Below are 20,163 nucleotides of genomic sequence, written 5' to 3'. Positions count from 1 at the left end.
GTCCTGGATGATGATAGCAGCTGGAACTTACCGGACATATAGCGTACTTGCTTGTGACAAATGGACTGCAACCAGATCGTATATGTACACCATGTGTGATTAAGGTGTTAATGGTGCCTACACAGGTTGTAGAGGGCCCCCCTGGCCTGACCTCACACACCACCTGACACAGTCCTGATGGATCCCTGTTTCCTGAATTTACTACTTTCTGACTTTACCTGTAATGAGAAGCCTGAAGCCGAATTTTGTAGCGTTATGCAACATTGAGTGGTTCCTTTCCTCCCTTATGTCCCCTCCTCTTTTGTAATTACACCTTCGCATAGCCACACCCAGATAAAATGCTATCCCTCCAGATTTTTGGGGGTTCCTCAGCCCCTAATACTGATCCCACTATAAGTAATCACACGACCATCTTCAGGTATGGCAAAAAAAACCTGTACAGCTGGGTGACCAGACTGATTACAGCAGCACACAAAAACACTGGTAAATGCCACAATGTCACCCCGAATCAAATGTCATGGCTGTCTAGGTCTGTCTCACCAAGGACCTGCTATACAGCATGTTATCCCCAAATTAAGAAGAAACCCTGCTTTTAGCCTGTGGGTTCCATGGCCTATTACTACATAGTAGCACAGTAACATAGTTCACAAAAGTCCATCAAGTTCAACCTATATCCCTATTGTGTCCCTACTGAGTTGATCCAGAGGAAGGCAAAAAAACTTAAGACGCTGATGCCATTTGCCCCATACTAGAGGGAAAAATTCCTTCCCGACTCCAAATATGGCAATCAGAATGGCAATCTGTCCTTATAAATCTGGTATCTATAACCTGCTATATTATAGCTCTCCAGAAATGCACCCATTCTCTTTATTGAGCTCACCATGTCCACTTCCTCTGGCAGAGAATTCCACAGTCTCACTGCTCTTACAGTAAAGAACCCCCATCTGTGCTGGTGTAGAAACCTTCTTTCCTCTGAACGGAGAGGATGCCCCCCTGTTATATATCCAGTCCTAGGTATAAATAGACCATGGGAGAGATCTCTGTACTGTCCCCTGATATATTTATACATAGTTATTAGGTCGCCCCTAAGCCTTCTTTTTTCTAAACTAAATAACCCTAATTCTGATAATCTTTCTGTGTACTGTAATCCTCCCATTCCCCGTATTACCCTGGTTGCCCGTCTTTGAACCCTCTCCAGCTCCACTATATCTTTCTTGTACACTGGTGCCCAGTACTGTACGCAGTATTCTATGTGTGGTCTGACTAGTGATTTGTACAGCGGTAGAATTATTTATCTGCCATGTACATCTATGCCCCTATTGATGCACCCCATGATGCCATCTACTCCATTAGTGTGAAGGGCCCCAATCTTACATCAAACACAACTAACAACAATGTTTAAGAGAGTGAAACATTAAAACCTCATATATCTCTCATTTCCTAATGCCTTCTCTACTACCAACTTATCAATTGTACTGTATCATTGTACTGTTATTTGCACAATTATATAAAATAATTTTCCAAAATTACAGAAAAAAACTGCACCGTGTCTACACTGCTTTACACATAACTTTAACCTTTGAAAGACACAAGGCGTACACGCCGTGACACCACGGCATAGCGGGTTATCTTGGCGGCTAATGAAAGCACCGATCGTTGTGCTGCATGCAATTAACCCTTTAGATGCGGCATTCAAAGTTGATCGACTCATCTAAAGTAACAAAAATACACTCTTCGTAGATCAGTCGGGCTGATCGGGACCATCGCTGTAAAATCAAGTGTAACTTCTGACACCCGCTGCGATCTGTCTATTAATGCAGGTACTACAGCTCCCAGCATGGAGCAGAGTGTGCTCCATGTTGGGAGTAGTAGTATCTGCAGTTAAGGAAAGATCACAGTGGATGTCACTCCTGACACCCGCTGTGATCCTCCTGTATAATGTATGGATGCGGCCGGACGCTCTTCTATGGTCCCCTGGACTGACGTATATATATACACATATTCATATATCCCACAGAGAGTTGTGATTGGCTGGAACCATCTGGCCAATCACGGCTCTGTGGGAAATATGAATAGGTGTATATATGCGGCAGTACAGGGACCATAGAAGAGCAGCTGGCCGAATCTATACATTATACAGGAGGATCGCAATGAACCATGGCGATCTGTCAATTAGTACAGGTACTACTACTCCCATCATGGAACAATGTGTTACGTTAACACTACAGAATTCTCCACGGGCGAAATTCCACAAGTTTAATTCAGAGGTGTGCACGTAACATTAGTGTGACCGTTCACACTGCGGAATTTCAGCGGCAGACAAATCCACCGCTGAAATTGTTCCGCGCAAACAAAAAACATGTTCATCCTTTGCGCGGATTCTGCGAGCACAACCAGCCGTCAATGGTGACTGCTCAGTGCTCTGCGGCCTTAGAGCCGAAGTACTTTTGGCGGCGGCCGCCAGACGGATATCTCAGAATTCAGCAAGCGGAGATTCCGCAGTGTGAACGCAACTTATACTCTCCTTTTTGCATACACTTCGAATTAACGTAAATACTATGGAAACTACTGACCAAATCTTCACTGTGTAAATAAAGCCTAGGCATGTCATGCTTTTTCATGGTTTCTATCTAAATGGATGGTTAAAGTCCAAGTCCTTCTTACTTTTCTGCTCACACCTTTTACAGTCTTACCTGTATATCTGCATTTCCAAGTAACTAAAATTATCTTCAGGCAAGGGTAGAACACACACCTAAAGCACACGGGGTACTTGGAGTTTGAACTTGGAGATTTGATAGTAGACTGAGAAATATGATTAGAGAGAAGAAAACATTTAAGTTTGGTTCTACTGGTTCCCCAAACTCTGGCAAAAAAGTACTGGTTCTGACCAAACTAGTTCTATTCAATCATTAATTAATTCATTAATAGATGAAAAGCCCCAAAAGCCCTGTATAACACTGTTAGGTCACTTAGGAGTGCAACTATGTACTTCTGAGCTGTTTTTAAGGCAAAGTAAACGTTAAAGTTACACCACATTTATGGCTATGGGAAGCGCATGGTACCTGGTGGTAACTTTAAATAAAAAAAAAATGAAAAAAACACTGCACTATTGGATTTTTTATATTGTTTACTATTAATATCCAAAAATGATCCCTTCTTGTATGCAAACAGAGGTATCAGAGGAAGCAATGGCTTTTCTCAAGTGGTCCGAAAATTCTCCCTGGTTTTGTGACTGAAAAAGAAGAGATTTATTAAAACCTGTGGAGAGGCAAAGTTGCCCAGTTGCCCATAGCAACCAATCAGATTGCTTCTTTCATTTTTCAGAGGCCTTGTTAAGAATGTAAGAAGCGAGCTGATTGGTTGCTATGGGCAACTGGGCAACTTTGCCTCTCCACAGGTTTTAATAAATCTCCCCCATAGTACATAGTAGAAGATAAGAACCATTCGGCCCATCTAGTCTGGCCAATAATCTGAATCCTATCAATAGTACCTGGCCCTATCTTATATGAAGGATAGCCTTATACCTATCCCTATCTTATATGAAGGATAGACTTATACCTATCTCTATCTTATATGAAGGATAGCCTTATGCTTATCTCTATCTTATATGAAGGATAGCCTTATGCTTATCTCTATCTTATATGAAGGATAGACTTATACCTATCCCTATCTTATATGAAGGATAGCCTTATGCCTATCTCTATCTTATATGAAGGATAGCCTTATGCTTATCCCTATCTTATATGAAGGATAGCCTTATGCTTATCCCATGCATGTTTAAACTCCTTCACTGTATTTGCAGCTACCACTTCTGCAGGAAGGCTATTCCATGCATCCACTACTCTCTCAGTAAAGTGATACTTCCTGATATTACTGCAGAAACCTTTGCCCCTATAATTTAACACTGTCCTCTTGTGGTAGTTTTTCTTCTTTTAAATATCCTCTCCTCCTCTTTATGTATTTAAATGTTTCTATCATATCTCCTCTGTCTCTTCTTTCTTCCAAGCTATACATGTTAAAGGGGTACTCTGGTGGAAAACTTTTTTATTTTAAATAAACTGGTGCCAGAAAGTTAAAACACATTTTTAAATTATTTCTATTAAAAAATCTTAACCCTTCCAGTACTTATTGGCTGCTGAATACTACAGAGGAAATTATTTTCTTTTTGGAACACAGTGCTCTCTGCTTACATCACGAGCACAGTGCTCTCTGCTTACATCTCTGTCCATTTTAGGAACTATCCAGAGCATATGTTTGCTATGGGGATTTTCTCCTACTCTGGACAGTTCTTAAAATGGATAGAGAATTCAGCAGAGAGCACTGTACTCGTGATTCAGCAGAGAGCTCTGTGTTCCAAAAAGAATATCATTTTCTCTGTATTATTCAGCAGCTTATAAGTACTGGAGGTATTTGACGCTGCACAAAATGTATGGCAGCAGCGGGAAATACGCTGCGTATTCCTTGCTCACTATACACACAAGGCTTTCCGACGGCAGCCCTATGTGTGTAGTGAGTTTTGGAGGCGGGGCCGCGTGCCGGAGTGTCTGTGATGCGTGGCTCCGCCTCCAGAAATCACTGCACACATAGGGCTGCCATTGGAAAGCCCTGTGTGTATAGTGAGCAAGGGATACGCAGCGTATTTCCCGCTGCTGCCGTAAATTTTGTGCAGCATCAAATACGCTGCGTATACACACTGTGAGAACGCACCCTTAATCTTTCCTGGTAAGTTTTATTCTGCAATCCATGTACTAGTGGAAGCAATGGCATTTCACAAGCTTTGAAAAATAATTCCCATTTTGGGGAATAGCAACAGGATTGGTGTACTAGAAAGTGCACAAAACTCTCTATGCACAGCCTTTTCACAATTAGCATAAAACAAACAAAAAACTGCCACGCTTAAAGGGGTACTCCGCTGGAAAACATTTTTTTTTAAATCAACTGATGCCACAGAGTTAAACGGATTTGTAAATTACTTCCAGTACTTATCAGCTTCTGTATGCTACACAGGAAGTTCTTTTCTTTTTAAATTTATTTTCTATCTGGCCACAGTGCACTCTGCTGACACCTCTGTCCATGTCAGGAACTGTCCAGAGCAGGATAGGTTTGATTTGGGGATTTGCTCCTACTCTGGACAGTTCCTGACATAGAAAGAGGTGTCAGCAGAGAGCACTGTGGTCAGACAGAAAGGAAATTCAAAAAGAAAAGAACTTCCTCTGTAGTATACATCAGCTGATAATTCCTGGAAGGATTAAGATTTTTAAATAGAAGTAATTTACAAATCTGTTTAGCTTAAAAAAAAATAAAAAAATTATATATATATATATATATATATATATATATATATATATATATATATATGTTTTCCAGCGGAGACCCCCTTTAACTTCCAATAAAACAGATTAAAATAGATAAACACTTTCTGCTGCTTTATAATAATTATTATATATGTCTGGTTATACTCCCATCTGTGTTGTTCACCATTTAATGTTCCTCACAGAGATCTTCACCTAAAACCTGCTATCTCTAAAATGGCTTCTGAAGCTATTTGCATAGGCTTTTATAGTGGCTTTGACATCACCCCTATACTCCCTCCTGATTGGCTTGGAGAACTGTTCAAAAAGCTTTACGATATTTCCTGAGGTCATGTGATCCTTCCTCCTACTCCTTTCGGCCATGTGGCTGATGTTATTTAACCCCTTAAGGACTCAGGGTTTTTCCGTTTTTGCACTTTCGTTTTTTCCTCCTTACCTTTTAAAAATCATAACCCTTTCAATTTTCCACCTAAGAATCCATATTATAGCTTATTTTTTGCGTCGCCAATTCTACTTTGCAGTGACATTAGTCATTTTACCCAAAAATGCACGGCGAAGCGGAAAAAAAAATCATTGTGCAACAAAATCGGAAAAAAAATGCCATTTTGTAACTTTTGGGGGCTTCCGTTTCTACGCAGTGCATATTTCGGTAAAAATTACACCTTATCATTATTCTGTAGGTCCATACGGTTAAAATGGTACCCTACTTATATAGGTTTGAATTTGTCGCACTTCTGGAAAAAAAAAAACTACGTGCAGGAAAATTTATACGTTTAAAAATGTCATCTTCTGACCCCTATAACTTTTTTATTTTTCCACGTACAGGGAGGTATGAGGATTCATTTTTTGCGCCGTGATCTGAAGTTTTTATCGGTATGATTTTTATTTTTATGCGACTTTTTGATCACTTTTTATTAATTTTTTAATGGTATAAAAAGTGACCAAAATACGCTTTTTTGGACTTTGGAATTCTTTTGCGCGTACGCCATTGACCGAGCGGTTTAATTAATTATATATTTTTATATTTCGGACATTTACGCATGCGGCGATACCACATATGTTTATTTATTTATTTTTTTACACTTTTATTTTTTTTTATGGGAAAAGGGGGGTGATTCAAACTTTTATTAGGGAAGGGGTTAAATGACCTTTATTAACACTTTTTTTTTACTTTTTTTTTGCAGTGTTATAGGTCCCATAGGGACCTATAACACTGCACACACTGATCTCCTATGCTGATCACTGGCGTGTATTAACACGCCTGTGATCAGCATTATCGGCGCTTGACTGCTCCTGCCTGGATCTCAGGCACGGAGCAGTCATTCGTCGATCGGACACCGAGGAGGCAGGTAAGGGCCCTCCCGGTGTCCGATCAGCTGTTCGGGACGCCGCGATTTCACCGCGGCGGTCCCGAACAGCCCGACTGAGCAGCCGGGTCACTTTCAGTTTCACTTTAGAAGCGTCGGTCAGCTTTGACCGCCGCTTCTAAAGGGTTAATACCGCACATCGCCGCGATCGGCGATGTGTGGTATTAGCCGCGGGTCCCGGCCGTTGATGAGCGCTGGGACCAACGCAATATGATGCAGGATCGCGGCGCGATCCCGCTTCATATCGTGGGAGCCGGCGCAGGACGTAAATATACGTCCTGCGTCGTTAAGGGGTTAAAGGGTTACTCTGGTGGAAAACTATTTCTTTTTAAATCAACTAGTGCCAGAAAGTTAAACAGATTTGTAAATTATTTCTATTAAAAAATGTTAATCCTTCCAGTACTTATTAGCTGCTGAATACTACAGAGGAAATTATTTTCTTTTTGGAAAACAGTGCTCTCTGCTGACATCTCTGTCCATTTAAGGAACTGTCCAGAGCAGCATATGTTTGCTATGGGGATTTTCTCCTACTGGACAGTTCTTAAAATGGACAAAGGTGGCCACAGAGAGCTCTGTGTTCCGAAAAGAATTTCACCTGTAGTATTCAGCAGCTAATAAGGATTAATATTTTTAATAGATGTCATTTACAAATCTGTTTAACTTTCTGGCACCAGTTGATTTAAAAAAAAAAAAAAAAAAGGTTTCCACTGGAGTACCCCTTTAAGGTCTTTTAGTGTACGTTCCCACAGGGCGTATATGCAGCGTATTTGACGCTGCACAAAATGTATGGCAGCAGCGGGAAATACGCTGCGTATTCCTTGCTCACTATACACACAAGGCTTTCCGACGGCAGCCCTATGTGTGTAGTGAGTTTTGGAGGCGGGGCCGCGTGCCGGAGTGTCTGTGATGCGTGGCTCCGCCTCCAGAAATCACTGCACACATAGGGCTGCCATTGGAAAGCCCTGTGTGTATAGTGAGCAAGGGATACGCAGCGTATTTCCCGCTGCTGCCGTAAATTTTGTGCAGCATCAAATACGCTGCGTATACACCCTGTGAGAACGCACCCTTAATCTTTCCTGGTAAGTTTTATTCTGCAATCCATGTACTAGTGGAAGCAATGGCATTTCACAAGCTTTGAAAAATAATTCCCATTTTGGGGAATAGCAACAGGATTGGTGTACTAGAAAGTGCACAAAACCCTCTATGCACAGCCTTTTCACAATTAGCATAAAACAAACAAAAAACTGCCACGCTTAAAGGGGTACTCCGCTGGAAAACATTTTTTTTTAAATCAACTGATGCCACAGAGTTAAACGGATTTGTAAATTACTTCCAGTACTTATCAGCTTCTGTATGCTACACAGGAAGTTCTTTTCTTTTTAAATTTATTTTCTATCTGGCCACAGTGCACTCTGCTGACACCTCTGTCCATGTCAGGAACTGTCCAGAGCAGGATAGGTTTGCTTTGGGGATTTGCTCCTACTCTGGACAGTTCCTGACATAGAAAGAGGTGTCAGCAGAGAGCACTGTGGTCAGACAGAAAGGAAATTCAAAAAGAAAAGAACTTCCTCTGTAGTATACATCAGCTGATAATTCCTGGAAGGATTAAGATTTTTAAATAGAAGTAATTTACAAATCTGTTTAGCTTAAAAAAAAAAAAATTATATATATATATATTTATATATATATATATATATATATATATATATGTTTTCCAGCGGAGACCCCCTTTAACTTCCAATAAAACAGATTAAAATAGATAAACACTTTCTGCTGCTTTATAATAATTATTATATATGTCTGGTTATACTCCCATTTGTGTTGTTCACCATTTAATGTTCCTCACAGAGATCTTCACCTAAAACCTGCTATCTCTAAAATGGCTTCTGAAGCTATTTGCATAGGCTTTTATAGTGGCTTTGACATCACCCCTATACTCCCTCCTGATTGGCTTGGAGAACTGTTCAAAAAGCTTTACGATATTTCCTGAGGTCATGTGATCCTTCCTCCTACTCCTTTCGGCCATGTGGCTGATGTTATTTAACCCCTTAAGGACTCAGGGTTTTTCCGTTTTTGCACTTTCGTTTTTTCCTCCTTACCTTTTAAAAATCATAACCCTTTCAATTTTCCACCTAAGAATCCATATTATGGCTTATTTTTTGCGTCGCCAATTCTACTTTGCAGTGACATTAGTCATTTTACCCAAAAATGCACGGCGAAGCGAAAAAAAAAATCATTGTGCAACAAAATCGGAAAAAAATGCCATTTTGTAACTTTTGGGGGCTTCCGTTTCTACGCAGTGCATATTTCGGTAAAAATTACACCTTATCATTATTCTGTAGGTCCATACGGTTAAAATGGTACCCTACTTATATAGGTTTGAATTTGTCGCACTTCTGGAAAAAAAAAAACTACGTGCAGGAAAATTTATACGTTTAAAAATGTCATCTTCTGACCCCTATAACTTTTTTATTTTTCCACGTACAGGGAGGTATGAGGACTAATTTTTTGCGCCGTAATCTGAAGTTTTTATCGGTATGATTTTTATTTTTATGCGACTTTTTGATCACTTTTTATTAATTTTTTAATGGTATAAAAAGTGGCCAAAATACGCTTTTTTGGACTTTGGAATTCTTTTGCGCGTACGCCATTGACCGAGCGGTTTAATTAATGATATATTTTTATAGTTCGGACATTTACGCATGCGGCGATACCACATATGTTTATTTATTTATTTTTTTACACTTTTATTTTTTTTTATGGGAAAAGGGGGGTGATTCAAACTTTTATTAGGGAAGGGGTTAAATGACCTTTATTAACACTTTTTTTTTACTTTTTTTTTGCAGTGTTATAGGTCCCATAGGGACCTATAACACTGCACACACTGATCTCCTATGCTGATCACTGGCGTGTATTAACATGCCTGTGATCAGCATTATCGGCGCTTGACTGCTCCTGCCTGGATCTCAGGCACGGAGCAGTCATTCGTCGATCGGACACCGAGGAGGCAGGTAAGGGCCCTCCCGGTGTCCGATCAGCTGTTCGGGACGCCGCGATTTCACCGCGGCGGTCCCGAACAGCCCGACTGAGCAGCCGGGTCACTTTCAGTTTCACTTTAGAAGCGTCGGTCAGCTTTGACCGCCGCTTCTAAAGGGTTAATACCGCACATCGCCGCGATCGGCGATGTGTGGTATTAGCCGCGGGTCCCGGCCGTTGATGAGCGCTGGGACCAACGCAATATGATGCAGGATCGCGGCGCGATCCCGCTTCATATCGTGGGAGCCGGCGCAGGACGTAAATATACGTCCTGCGTCGTTAAGGGGTTAAAGGGTTACTCTGGTGGAAAACTATTTCTTTTTAAATCAACTAGTGCCAGAAAGTTAAACAGATTTGTAAATTATTTCTATTAAAAAATGTTAATCCTTCCAGTACTTATTAGCTGCTGAATACTACAGAGGAAATTATTTTCTTTTTGGAAAACAGTGCTCTCTGCTGACATCTCTGTCCATTTAAGGAACTGTCCAGAGCAGCATATGTTTGCTATGGGGATTTTCTCCTACTGGACAGTTCTTAAAATGGACAAAGGTGGCCACAGAGAGCTCTGTGTTCCGAAAAGAATTTCACCTGTAGTATTCAGCAGCTAATAAGGATTAATATTTTTAATAGATGTCATTTACAAATCTGTTTAACTTTCTGGTACCAGTTGATTTAGAAAAAAAAAAGTTTTCCACCGGAGTACCCCTTTAAGGCTAGGATTCCACTCTAGTTTTTGGAATACTGCCACTGCAGTTTTTGAGCCAAAGTCAGAAGTGGATCCATAAGGAATAGGACATATAAAGGAAGGACTTACACTTCTCCTCCCTTATGGATCCACCTCTGACTTTGGATGAAAAACTGCAGTGGCAGTTTTCCAAAAACTGCCAGAAAAAAAACCAAGAGTAATCCTAGCCTAAAGGTAAAAGCAAAATAGGAAACAAAAAACCTGAAACAACCGTATGTATTTAAAAGATCAATGTGTTTTGAATCAAGTGTAATGTTATAAAAACTGTACACAGTTTTTATAACATTATGAAAGAACCCAAAAACAGACAGACCCATGTAAAAACAGTGGTAGACCATGTTTTTTGCGCATGGGGAAAAAATGTACAAGAACAAAACCGTACAAGAACCAGATACATCTAGTTGTTTAAATTTTTGTATACGATGTCAATGAATACGTTTTTTCATACGGTTGCCTACAGTTATCATACTGAAAACCATATACGGCAACCGTTTATATAAAACAAAATGTGAATGTGAATGCACCCGTAACCATAATCAACTTATATGAGCAAACCATACACCCAGGACAGCAATGTACAAACCTTTTGTAGAGAAGGTCCAGGATGAAGCCATGCAAAAACTATCCTGTAAAATTAGGTTGTGAAGGTGGTAAGTTGAATTAGTGTTGTGCGCGAATATCCAAAATGCTAATTTTTACCGTGACTATCGCCACTTCGCGATTTCGCGAATATTTAGAATATAGTGATATATCTTCGCAATGACAAATATTCATTTTTTTTTTTCTGCGAATATCGGCACTTCCAGACTGGACACTGATCCCTCCCTTCTTTTAGGTGAAAGATATAATTGCGCATGCGCACTATGCAAATTTCGATACGAACATAGAGAATATGCGAATTTCCCGAACATAGGACGAATAGTAGTCCATATATTTGCAACACATCGCAAATTCGAATATGGTCCCTGCCGCTCATCACTATGTGGAATAACCAAAGTCAGATTAAAAAAAAAAATGTGTAAATAAATATATCTAGTGAACAAAAAAGTGAACAATTTTTTTCAGACATTTTCAAGACATTCGAGCATGGCAGATTCTAGTGTTGTAATAGTTGTGTGGCTCAACACGTTTGCCCACCAGGTCACCCAGTTTAGTTGTTTTTAGGAAATGTGTTGCATTAGTTGTGGAAACCACATGTCATGTGCATATGTTTGGCTATTAAAGGAAAAGGAAAATCCAGCTTATCATAGCAGTTTTAAATTTCACTTCCTTTATAATACTTAGCAAAATGCCCAAAGCAAAACTTCCAAAGTTTGGAATTTCAGCATGCCAGGCACTCTCATTCTGTATTCATTTTATCTGGCCAGACCCGTAAAAAACTTATGAGAACATACATTTAAGGTGCCAAATTACCAGACAGCACTTGTCAAAGTGAGAGCTACTATCCTTCTACCCTCAACAGCAGCCAAAAGAAGGACTTGTTTTCTCTTGTCCTCCATCAGGGCAAAGACATGGGCGTGGGCTTAAAAAGTTTAGAGCAGATTGTATCTTCATGCCTATAGGGGGGCACAGTCAATCTTTAATTTGAATTGCTGGATACATTATTAAAAAATAAATGTAGATCTGAGATATTTGTGATTCTGCATATATATATATATATATATATATATATATATATATATATATATATATTAGTGTGGATCAATAAAGGATGGTAAAACATGATTTAGTGCACACTGTGGAGAAAAAGAAAACTGCCTGCACCAAAAATCTGATGCAATTTATGTGTTTTAGATTTTTTTTTTAGACTTTTTATGTTTTTTAACCTTGCTCAAAAAAGTGTCAGAGCTTACCTAAAAGAAGGCAAGGCTTCATTGAAGAAGGTCAGGACTTAGATGTGGCACACATTTTTGATATTACATAATTAATACGGTTGAAAAAAGACACATGTCCATCAAGTTCAACCCAGGAGGTAAAAGAAAGATGAAGAGGAGGAGATGTGATTCTATATTTCTGCATAAGCATAAATGTTATTTTGTTTTAGGATTGAATATAATCCTGTTTTAAAGCCCTCAACTGTTCCTACTGTGACCAGGTAGACTGTTCCATAAATGTACAGTTCTTATAGTAATAAAGCTTTGTTGCTCCTTGAGACCAAACCTTTTTTTCTCCAGACGGAAGGAGTGCCCCTTGTCTTTTCAGAGGGCTTTACCCAAAATAGTTTTTCTTCATATTTTTGGTATGGATCATTGATATACTAAAATAAGTTGAATATATCCCTCTTAAATGTTTTTTCTCGAGGCTAAACAATTTTTTACACTTTCCATATACAGTCATGGCCGTAAATGTTGGCACCCCTGAAATTTTTCTAGAAAAGGAATTATTTCTCACAGAAAAGAATTGCAGTAACTCATGGTTTGCTATACACATGTTTATTCCCTTTGTGTGTATTGGAACTAAAGCAAAAAAGGGAGGGAAAAAAAAAGCTAATTTTACATAATGTCACACCAAACTCCAAAAATGGGCTGGACAAAATTATTGGCACCCTTCCAAAATTGTGGAAAAATAAGATTGTTTCAAGCATGTGATGCTCCTTTAAACTCACCTGGGGAAAGTAACAGGTGTGGGCAATATAAAAATCACACCTGAAAACGGATAAAAAGGAGAGAAGTTCACTTAGTCTTTGCATAGTGCGTCTGTGTGTGCCACACTAAGCATGGACAACAGAAAAAGGAGAAGAGAACTGTCTGAGGACTTTAGAACCAAAATTGTAGAAAAAAATATCAACAATCTCTAGATCTAGAGATCTAGATTTGCCTTTGTCTACAGTGCACAACATTATCAAGAAGTTTGCAACCCATGGCACTGTAGCTAATCTCCCTGGGCATGGACGGAAGAGAAAAATTGATGAAAGGTGTACACGCAGGATAGTCCGGATGATGTATAAGCAGCCCCAAACAAGTTCCAAAGATATTCAAGCTGTCCTGCAGGCTCAGGGAGCGTCAGTGTCAGCGCGAACTGTCCGTCAACATTTAAAAGAAATTAAAAGCTATGGCAGGAGACCCAGGAGGACCCCACTGCTGAAATAGAGACATAAAATGGCAAGACTACATTTTGCTAAAATGAACTTGAGTAAGCCAAAATAATTCTGGGAAAAATCTCTGAGTGCCTTGAATATGTGCAAGGCATCATGAAATCTGAGGATTACCAAAGGATTTTGGCTCGCACTGTACAGCCCAGTGTCAGAAAGTTGGGCTTGCGTCCGAGATCTTGGGTCTTCCAGCAGGACAATGACCCCAAACATATGGCAAAAAGCACCCAGAAATGGATGGCAACAAAGCGCTGGAAAGTTCTGAAGTGGCCAGCAATGAGTCCAGATCTAAATCATATTGGACACCTGTGGAGAGATCTTAAAATTGCTGCTGGGAAAAGGCGCCCTTCCAATATGAGAGACCTGGGGCAGTTTGCAAAGGAAGAGTGGTCCAACATTCCGGCTGAGAGGTGTAAGAAGCTTATTGATGGTTATAAGAAGTGACTGATTTCAGTTATTTTTTCCAAAAGGTGTGCAATAAAATATTAAGTTAAGGGTGCCAATACTTTTGTCCAGCCCATTTTTGGAGTTTGGAGTGACATTATGTTCAATTAGCTTTTTTTCCTTCCTTTTTGGTTTAGTTCCAATACACACAAAGGGAATAAACATGTGTATAGCAAAACATGTGTTACTGCAATCCTTTTCTGTGAGAAATACTTCATTTTCTTAAAAAATTTCAGGGGAGCCAACATTCACGGCAATGACTGTAAGTAAGATGCTTCATGCCGCCTATTAGTTTGGTTGCACGTCTCTGTACCCTTCTAGCTTTAGAATGTCCCTTTCATGAATTGGTGCCCAAATCTGAACAGCATATTCCAGGTGAGGTCTCAAAAATGCTTTAAAAAGGGGTAGTATTATGTCCCCGAGTCCATACATGACAATATACTTCTGGCCTTAGAAGCAGCTGCCTGACAATGCATGCTATGCTGTAGTCTATGATCTACAAGTACACCCAGTGACTCTCCCAGTATTATTCCCCTTAGGACATGTTGCAAGCAGGTTATTTGTACCCAGATACTTCCAACCCAAAGGGGTTATCCAATACAGTGGTCCCTCAAGTTACAATATTAATTGGTTCCAGGATGACCATTGTATGTTGAAACCATTGTATGTTGAGACTATAACTCTATAGATACCTGGTAATTGGTTCTAAAGCCACCAAAATGTAATCCAAAAATAGGAAAAAGTGAGGATTAAAGAAAAATAAGTCGATAACTAATACAGATAAAACAAGTCCTTACATATAAAAGTAAGAAAGATCTGCTGGGAGCTGTAAATCACTGTCTATGTAGAGGACAGGAGCTTCTTCAGGGTCCTGTACAGTACATGCAATGTCCTAAAAAAGTAACATGAAGCCGCCCTCACCTGGTGTCCAATGGAGCAGATAACCCTGGCACAGGTAAAAAATAGTACAGAACATGTAGTACCAGCCAGTACTGTAGGGGGGCGCTACCAGACAGCCAGTCAGTGCATGCACTTTAGTAATACAGGTGTTTTACCAGTGAATGCCCATTCTGATTGGTCAGTTCTTCCAGCCATTGACATGTTTCACAGATCTGGACTGTCAGTAACATTGTATGTTGAGTCTGGTTTCAAGTTACAATGGTCCAGGAAAGACCATTGTATGATGAAACTATTGTATGTTGAGGCCATTGTAAGTTGAGGGATTACTGTATTAGAAAATCAAAGTAAATTTTTTCATAAAACTGTGGCACATTTGTGGTGTCCCGGTACAGGACATGTCCTGTCCATTTTGTCTGGAGTCCCCTCAGCCAGAGTCCCTCCATGATAATGGGCTCTCCTGAAGGGCTAACCCCTAGTCGCCTCTTAATATGTTGATATTTAATGTGTATATTTATATATTTAATTCTTATAGGATACCTATGTATAGGACCTAAGAGTCACTGCGTGCCTTTAATTTTTGTTATGCTATGGTTTAAGGACCTTTGGGTCATGTGACATTCCCATAGTGCCTTAGGTCAGAACTGACAGGTTCTGCTGACCAATGAGCTTTGTCCCGCCCTCTTAGTATATAAGGGACTGCTGCCACTAAATTCTCTCACTTCCAGCCGGACTATCAGAGAAAGCACATCTCAACACAATTCATCAACTCAAGCTAGGCCTGAAGCCTTATCTTCCGCAGCCACTAAACCATGAGTTATCCAGCTCAAAACTACTAAAATCCTGTGTGACTACTGCAACTCAATTATCTTCAAATCAGTAGCACAGTGGCTAGCAAATCAAAGCTCATTGTATTCAGAAGTCCCAGCAAACCTGTGAGGAACCTGAACTACGGGCCTCTATACAACGACTGTTCTGTTAACTGCAGTTGCATAAAATATGCAGTAAAGTTTATTCCGTTTTCATCAAATATCTGCTGTGGACATTCAATTATTTCTCCCTACCGTTTTCTGGGATGGTTGGTGGTAGGACCATTTATCTAAGGAAACCACATCCTGGCGTCACGACAACATAGGGTTAATACCAACATACCCTACACTATTACCTGCACCACCTAGACACCACACATTTGTCCTCAGGTTTAGCATGGTTTTGCAGCTCAGTTTCATTAAAGTAAATGGAGCCAAGTTGTAATATCAAACACAACTGCTGACAGGTGCAGAGCTTCTTTTTTTTTTGGAAGACATTAGCTTTGTTTTTCTATTGATGGATAACCCCTTTTATGTCAAATGGTTGTAGAGGTATGGCTCCTAGTTGATGAGTCTCTGTTACAACCTCTTCATTGGTCACCGGGCACAGCGCCATATGTTTTGTAGCCTTTGCAGCACAAGTGAATGGAACTGAGCTACATGTACTACAGGTATAGCCACTACAAAATGTATGGAGCTTTGTCTGTTAGTAAAGAGGCTGTAGCACCCAGGAGTTGGACGCCCACACATTTGATATTGATGATTTTTCCTAACTAGCACAGGCCATGTATACAAAAGACCTGAAAACCCCCTGTAACGCCCCTTATTTTGATCAGAATTTTGCACCTCTTTCATGCTTTAGGCCCGCTCCTGGTTTTAGCATCCAAATACTGATGCAAAATGTGGACCAAAAGGTTGCTATGTGAAAGTGGCCTAAATGAAATAACTAGTTTTACCACTATTAGCAGCAGCTAAATGCCATTTATTCTGTATTGAGGAACTAAACAGCTTTAAAGGGGTTCTCCACCATAAGGTGATTTTAGTCCGTACCTGCCAGAAAGTAATGGACATGCTTAGGAAGGATCTGTGCTTGTCTTGGAGCTAAATGGCTATGTTGTGACTCCAATATTATGCTGCTACTTTCTTTTTGTGAAATGGCTATTTCCTGTTGGAGTTCCCTCCCTTCAACTACAAGTCCCATGATCCCTTGTTTGTAAGTGTGAGTTCACTTTTCTGCCTCCCACACATCAGTTACCCCACCCTTTGCAGCACACCAGAGCTACAATTCCCTGAAGCCCTGTGGAGAATGATCTCCCTCCCACCCAGCGGTCGCTTCTCCCATTGAAGCAGATAGGCTCCTGTTAACACCTGATTAGTGATGTAATGTCTCAGGCCGCACTGTAACCTAAGACAACACTAATTTTGTATGATGTTAAAAATAAACATCGGAGCAAAGATCACATAAGAATTGCGAGACCAGCCATCAAACACAGGTACAGACACTATATTATGAACTACACTCATTTTACAGCCTCTATAGCATAGTTATTTAAAAAAAAAAATGATTGGAATTCCCCTTTAATTCATTATTTCATATTTGAACTGTCCAATTCAATAAACTCTCTAATAAACGTAATTTTCCAGAATCCAGTGCTCTGTTCCTTATGGCTGTTGCTGCTCTTAGCCAGGGTAGAAGTTACGCTGAGCAGGGCATGCGCGGTGTTACAGTAATGTGGCCGGTCAAACTCAAAGGTCTTTCATTACATTTCATTTTTTTATTTGATGTCATGTTTTGTTTTATGATTGTGCCATTCTGTTATAACCTACAGTTAAATATGAATCCCATACGATATAAAAGATCTATATTTTGCCTGCTTACTATTTTCTTTTCTTAAAAGTATTTTCTACTAACCTCTTTGACAGTTATTGGGATTATTTATTCTTTTGGCTTGTGGGCTGTATTATATTGCTTTTTGGTCTGTAACCTTAAGGCTAAGTTTCCACTTGTTTTTTTTTCCATCAGTTTTTGGAATACTGCCACTGCAGTTTTTGAACTGAACAGTTTTTGTCAGAAGTGGATCCATAAGGGAGGAGAAGTGTAAGTCCTTCCTTTATAGGTCCTATACCTTTTGAATACATTTCTGGCTTTGGCTCAAAAACTGCAGTGGAAGTATTCCAAAAACTGCCAGAAAAAAACAAGTGGAAACTTAGCCTTACTGACCTGTTTTGATGCCAACATTTCTGCTCTCTGCTTTTGACTACTTCAAGATGTACCCATTCTGCCTGACCTTTGTTTTTTTACCTTGGCTTGTCTACTAAAGTTCTGATTACTCCAACACTCAATGCTACTGCATCCTAACTGTACCTGACCTCCAAAACCTTATCCTGGCTTGTCTGACTACACATATGATATCTCCATTACTCCATTGTACTGCATCCTAGATCTTCCTTACCCTGGCTTGTTTTACATCCAGGGCTCAAATCCTGCAGGAATTCATGGGAACTGAGTTCCTGCACTTTTTCCTCAGCAGGAACTCAGTTCCCATTAGCTGGAATTGTGAAGGACCACCTCTTAAGTGAAAATCCCACACTTTTTCCCCCCAGGACTTTACCCCTGATTACATCTCTTCTGATAAACCTATAGTTCCACTTTTTGAATCTTCCTGGCCTGCTGCCTCCTTCTACACAAACTTTTATTTGTCATTGCTCCTAGCAACTTTTTCTTTAAATTGTTTCTCTTTATCCTGGTTCTGCCTCGAGATGTTATCCAGGGGATCGGTCACTGGTGAAAGTATTAAACATCGCAGTGCTAAGACCAGCTGAGTAGCTCAACTAGGTTTTTGAAAGAGGAGGAACATGTGCCAAAGTGACACATTGTAACATATGTTGTTTCTGTAGAAAGCAGTAGTGTAATTTACTTACATATGTAGCAAGTTTGTTGCAGTGTGGATTCTCTGGAGGAGGCAGACAGGATCACAGATTGTTGGTACACAGCCCAGATTATTTCTCTCCTGCACATAGCAGTAGTTAAGCCTCGCCCTTATTTCCTGTGTTCTGTCCTGGTTCCTGTTACTAGAGACAGACTGAGCCTAATAATAACAGATGGCACCTGGCATCCAGGGCTGGTGCAAGGATTTTTGCCACCCTAGGCAAAAACTAATTTTGCCGCCCCCTTGACTCCGCCCATTGGCCCGCCGTTTGACATGCCCCAAAAAATACTGCATGTTATGAATCATACTATACAGGCTATCAAATGGAGGGGAGTTATTTTGAAACAAAAGTGACTATTTAAATTCTCAATCACTTGCCTGCTGCTCTATTCCGCTGTGGAGTTTCATCCTATGTGAACTTACCCTTGCAGTTAATAATCTAACCTGAATTTTCCACAAAAAAAAAAAAATCCACATCACGTGGATGAGATATGTAAAGTCCTATCCACATGCATGGCACTGTTCACTACTGTGGATTTTATCTGTGCAGAAATACAGGTAAAATCTGCAATTAATCTATCCCTTAGGCTGGGTTCACACTGCGGATTCTCCGGGCAGAATTTCTGCCGGAGATCAAGCCGGCGGCGCTAGGACCAAGCGGACTGCATTGCTGTCCCCATAGATGGCAATGCATTTCTGGGTGGATCTTTTTGGAGATCTGCTCAGAAATGCATTGCCATCTATGGGGACTGCAATGCAGTCTGCGTGGTCCTAGTGCTGCCGGCTCAATTTCCGGCAGAAATTCTGCCCGGAGATATCGCTGTGTGAACCCAGCCTTATGGTCTATTCACACGGCAGAATTTCTGCCTCAAATTAAAGCCCAGACACTTCCATGGGATTCCGCACACGTGTGAATGGGAGTGCGGAATCCCATAGAAGTCTATGGGCTTTAATTTGAGGCAGAAATTCTGCTGTGTGAATAGACCCTTACCCTTAAAGGGGTACTCCGTATGAAAAAAAAAATTACATCAACTGGTGCCAGAAAGTTAAACAGATGTGTAAATTACTTCTATTTAAAGATCTTAATCCTTCCAGTACTTACAATCAGCTGTATGCTCCACAGGAAGTTCTTTTCTTTTTGAATTTCTTTTCTGCCTTACCACAGTACTCTCTGCTGACACCTCTGTCCATGTCAGGAACTGTCCAGAGCAAGAGAGGATTGCTATCGGGATTTGCTCCCACTCTGGACAGTTCCTGACATGGACAGAGGTGTCAGCAGAGAGCACTGTGGTCAGACAGAAAAGAAATTCAAAAGGAAAAGAACTTCTTCTGGAGAATACAGCAGCTGATAAGTACTGGAAGGATTACGATGTTTAAAGAGAAGTAATTTACAAATCTGTTTAACTTTCTGGCTCTAGTTGATTTAAAATAAATATTTTTCCTCTGGAGTACCCCTTTAATGTAAAAGCTTTATGAATCTACAGTCAAATCCACATGTTATATCAATTCTGCCGTGCCTTGACTTTCAAGGT

At 40.2% G+C, this 20,163-nt stretch overlaps 1 long non-coding RNA gene across 4 annotated transcripts in view; it reads right to left on the bottom strand.

Moving 5' to 3' along the window:
* LOC130361769 (uncharacterized) overlaps positions 1–20,163 on the bottom strand; it is a 93,410-nt gene that overhangs the window by 71,092 nt on the left and 2,155 nt on the right. The gene's annotated exons all lie outside the window — the stretch shown is intronic.

Source organism: Hyla sarda, chromosome 3 (genome assembly GCF_029499605.1).
Source record: "Hyla sarda isolate aHylSar1 chromosome 3, aHylSar1.hap1, whole genome shotgun sequence".
Classification (NCBI taxonomy): Eukaryota; Metazoa; Chordata; class Amphibia; order Anura; family Hylidae; genus Hyla; species Hyla sarda.
Note: the sequence above shows the minus strand (reverse complement) of the source record. Positions and strands in the feature narration are given on the sequence as shown.